Below are 5,000 nucleotides of genomic sequence, written 5' to 3'. Positions count from 1 at the left end.
TTTTATTGCCAGAAGTGCAGATTGGCTGTCTGTAAAAAGCTGGTATTTAACGAAAGCTTGTAGAGGCCAGATATGTTCTATTGCTTTCTGGATTGCAATGATCTCAGCCTCGTAATTACTGCTGTGTTCTGGAAGTTTATATTTTTTCACTGTTTGGATTTGGTTATCTTTGTTTAGTATTATAAATGCCGCTCCTGTTTCTTTTTCTTTCTTTGATCCGTCTGTGTATATTTTGAAGTCTGCTTCTTCCTCTGTTGTTCCAAAGGGTATGCTAACTTTATTTGCTGGATGATCTTGCCATTGGTCGTGTTTCTTCATTATTTCGTTTTCGGTGTATACTTTCTGTTGCCATGTGAAGTTCTTTCCTTTCTTAAGTATGTAGTGTAATTCGTTTTCTTTTTCGATTGTCAAATGGAGAGGTGGAATGTTTGCTAATATGTTGAGTGAAAGATTTGATGTTGTTTTGAATGATTTAGTTATTAATAATAAAGGTAATCTTTGGATTGATTTCAGTTTTTTAATAAAAATGGTTTTTCGGCTATACCATGCTGGGGAGGCGTATGTAACCATTCGTTCTATACCCCTTTTATATATTAACTGTAGTGTGTTTCTATTTGTATGTTTGTCGTCTTTTATTGTACGACTTAAATTATACGTGACTTCGTCTACTTTTCTTTTTAAGTATTTTAGATGTGGGAGGAATGTTAGTTTTGTGTCCAAGACCACCCCTAGGATTTTCATTTCGTTAACCATTTTGATTTTATCCTGTCCGATTTTTATTTGGGGTTGATGGCTAATGTACTGCTTTCCGATTATCATATATTCCGATTTTTCCTTATTCAGGGTTATTCCTTTTTGATGTGCCCACTGATTTATTAGTGTTAGTGCCTTCGTAGCTTTTTCCTCCACCTCTTTTCTTGAGCGGAACTTTATGTGTAACACCACGTCGTCCGCAAAGGCTTGGATGTGTACTCCTTCTTGAAGCTGAGTTTCTAATAGGTCGCCTATTGTTATATTCCAACAGAGTGGGCTTAAAGGTGACCCCTGTGGGGAACCTGAAGTTAGTGTTTTCTTAATTTTTACTCCATCTGTTTCATAGATTATTTTCCTGTTCCGTAGAATATTGTCCGCTAGTTTTATTAGGTTGTTGGGACACTTATATTCTTCTAATTTCTGAATAACTACTTCGGGTTTTATAGAATTGAATGCGTTTTTAATATCTAGTGCTATTAGCATGCTGTTTAGCTTATCAATTTTCGCTTGGTTTATTCGTTTGATTATTTCTTCCAATGCCGTGGTTGTTGATGTCCCATGGGTAAATCCAAATTGTTTTTTGTTAAAATGGTGATTTTTAAACAAGAAATAATAGATTCTATCTTTTATGAGCTTTTCTAATATTTTTCCCAAAATCGAGTTAATAGCTATTGGGCGATATTTGTTTTCCTCGGATTTGTCCTCTCCGTTCCCTTTTGGAATCAATATAATTTTAGATTCTTTCCATCTTTGAGGAAAATGTCCGTGCTTTAAGCATGCATTAAAAAGATTGACAAAGAAAGTCTTATGCCTTTCATACATCACTTGTATGAGGTTAGTTTTTAGGTTGTCTGGTCCGGGGGTTACATCTTTCCTCAGATTTTTTACTATCTGCGTTACTTCAATCTCTGTAAATGGGAGGTCATCACTGGGTAAATTTCTTTCTCTCATTTCTGCTCCCGATGTCCAATTTCCTCCCTGTTTGTTATTGTTTATTGTGTCGTTGCTTGATTGTATTTGACTGTGTCCTGGCTCGTCATTTTCCATGCAGTTAGGGTATAAATTTCCTAGAATGTGTTCTATTGTTTCCTGAAGAGTCTTTGTGACTTCTCCATTTTCTTTTGTGATGCTTCTAAACATAACCTTGGTTTTCATCTTATTTCGTGCAATTTTATACGGTAGGATGAATGGATTTTTCGTAGCCTTAGTACATAGAGTTTTCCAACTGTTGTTTTTAGCCTGTTCTATCATGTTGTTATACGTGTCATGTTCTTTATAGTATTCCTTTTTGTATTGTTCTCTGATATCCCCTTTCGCCTTTTGATACCTCCTTCGTAGTGCTCTGACTCTCTTCCTTTCAATTTCTAGGTCTCTTGACCACCAAGTATTCGGTTTTTGTTTAGAAGGTTTTTTCTTTTTACTGAATTCCTTCTTAAGTTTCTCGATTTTCTCGTGTAGCGTATTCACTATTTCTTCAATACTTTCCTTCGTGTTTATTTTCCCCTGGACTTCCTCAAACCAGGGATCAATTCGCAACTTTTCCATGACTTTTGTTTGCCCTTTTAACGTTAGGCCATATTCCTCTGGAAGTTCTTCATTTTTAATAACAACTTTAATGTATCTGTGATCGCTGTGATTATAGGTTTTAAGTACTTCCCAGCTTTTAATATCCTGGTTTAGGTTTGCGTCACATATGGTGAGGTCAATCCAACCCCTCGCCCTACTTGTTTTAAATGTCGGAGGTGATTCTTTGGCATTTAATAATGTCAGGTTGTGTAATACTGTGAATTCTAATACTTTTTCACCTTTCTCATCCGTCTCCGTGCTTCCCCAAATTTGATGTTTTGAGTTGAAGTCACCCATTATTATCGTGTTAATGTCTATAAATTTCTGTAAAATGTTTCCTATTGCTGACATTGCCAGCTCGACGTTTTCATTCGGAGGACAGTAGCAGTTGATAATTACCAATTCTCTTTCACCTTTATTTATCTTGACTGCTATTAGTTTTTGTTCTATAATAATTGGGAAAGCGGTTATATTTTCTTTGTGTATTATGATGGCTGTCTTCGGGTCTTTGTTGTTGGCTATAACTTTATGCTTTAGCGGAAACCCTATGATTTTGTTGTTGAGCGAATATGGTTCTTGGAGTACAGATATGTCGAATTCTTCTTCTTGTTGAAAATTGTTTAGTGACTGATTTGCCTTAAATGCCCTGCCTAAATTTACCTGTATTATTTGTATTTCAGTGCTATTCGCCATTGTGCCTGTGTGTTGGGTACTCTTAGTTTAGTCTAGCTAGAATTTTGCCTTTCTCGGCCTGTACCTTTGTTATGTATACCGGGCATTCCCTGGACATCATAGAATGATCTGTCTCCGTGCGACCCTCAGTCTCGCAGATGTTGCAGTGCGATTCTGCTTCACATTCTCTTTGGTAGTGACCTCGTTGGCCACAGTTAATGCAGCGCTGGGGGCCATCGCAATCGGGAGCAATGTGGCCGTGCATGGCGCATCTTGTGCATCTGGGCCAAAAGATGTCGTCAAAGATCGGGCATCGTGACCAGCCGATGTTCAGTGCAGTTCGGCTTCCGATTGCTTTGTTTGCACTTCGATTTAGGGCAAGAATCACTGTCTTGCCTCTCTTGCCCGGCCATGTCTTCTTTATTGTTATGTCTTCTGGCGAGCACACCAAACGGTTTTGCCTGATGATTCGGGCTGGGAGATTGACCTCGTCAATTTCATCCTCGAGTCCAATTATTTTCTTATGGATCCTGTTCTCCTTTGGGAGCTTGGCTTCAACATTTCTCAGTTCTCTGTCCTTCTGAATGAACTGGAGAATCTTAGCTGAGTCTTCTTTTGACTTCGTCATTACGACAATTCCCTCTCTCCCTGGCCGAATTGTTGCTTCTTGGATTCCCAGGTCGAGGGGATCCACCCGCTGCCTCAGAAGCGATGCGACCTCTTTTTTCTCCATTGTTCCGGAAGATACCACCAGAGCATAGGTTGGTCGGCTCTCGGTTGCGGGAGTGTTGCTCTGTGTTGGCTCTTCCCTTTGTTCGAGTAGTTCTTCTTGTCTTCTTTTCTCCAATTCTTCGATCCTGCCTTTTTGGAACGCAATCTGTTGGGCCTGTTCCATTAACAGGTTTTTCAATTTAGCTTGTTCGGAGATTATCGCTTCAATCTGCTGGGCTACCGCCTCGTCGCCGCCCGTCAATGTAGAGATTTTAATGAGAGCCCTCATAGTGTTCTTGTCTGCTTTGGAAAGTCTAGACAAAACTGTACCCTTTTCTCCGCGGCTGGTTGGGAGTGACGATTGTGAATTTCTGTCTTCGTCCCAGTTGTCTAGCGCTCCTTCGTTAGCAGCCGTTTGTGTTTGAGGGTGGACCTCTCCTCCTTCAGCTTCTTCGGTTTCGGTTCCTCGGCTGCCTCCCTCTACCTGGTCATTCTCAGTTGGGCTCCACCAATCTGTTTCAAGAGAAGCTTTGGCGGGCATCGCTCCTTGTGGTTCTTCTTTCTTTGCCTTCTCTTCTTTGTTGGTCACTTGTTTTTGTTCCACCCTCTTGGTCTTCTTCTTCTGTATCTTGTCTGTCTTCGCCCCTTGCGTGGGGTCTGTAATTGCAGAGTCGTCATTGCTTCCTGTGTTTTTTAGGACCTTTGACGTAGGCCCCACTGCTGGGTTTGCCGTTTGTAGAGGTCCTCTTCCCTCCAGTCCTTGTTTCTGGGTTTCCGTTCTCATCCCCTTGGGTTTCAACATCTTCTCCTAATCTCCACGCTGTGTTCCAAGAGAAGGGTTTGTGCCTTCGAAGCCGTTGTTTGCCGTCTGGAAGAAAGTTACTCCTTTTTAACTTGTTCTGGTATCGCCAGAGATGTTCCTCAACCTTGGTAGTAGAGGTTGCCGGTTTTAGGTGTTCTTGGCAGCGTAGAGGCGCCGCACTTTTCCTGTCTCTGTTGGCGTTTTCCGCTAAACAGATAGATACCAGTTTTGTCTCTCTACGGGGATTCGTTCCGGAGTTATTCTACCTTTGGCGTGAAGTGTTCAATCAAAGATGGCCGCCTCTCATTTTGACGGGAATCCGAACTCAGAACAGTCGGAAAATGTCAATTCCTGTCGTTTCGCCCCAGAACTACTAGCAAAAGCGTGTATCCAGTCTTCAAGCACTTCCAGAACTGCCGGCTCCAGAAAAGAACCGAAACCAGCCTCGGATTTGCTGTTTTTGTCTAACTGTAGAAAATGGTCAGGAAAGTTGAAA

At 40.9% G+C, this 5,000-nt stretch overlaps 1 pseudogene; it reads right to left on the bottom strand.

The window, feature by feature from the left end:
* Positions 1 to 4,839: 4,839 nt before the first annotated feature.
* The window catches only part of LOC142794399 (large subunit ribosomal RNA), a 3,142-nt pseudogene continuing 2,981 nt past the window's right edge, over positions 4,840 to 5,000 (bottom strand).

This window comes from Rhipicephalus microplus, unplaced genomic scaffold, assembly GCF_043290135.1.
Source record: "Rhipicephalus microplus isolate Deutch F79 unplaced genomic scaffold, USDA_Rmic scaffold_409, whole genome shotgun sequence".
NCBI lineage: Eukaryota > Metazoa > Arthropoda > Arachnida > Ixodida > Ixodidae > Rhipicephalus > Rhipicephalus microplus.
This window is presented reverse-complemented; position numbering and strand designations above follow the sequence as displayed.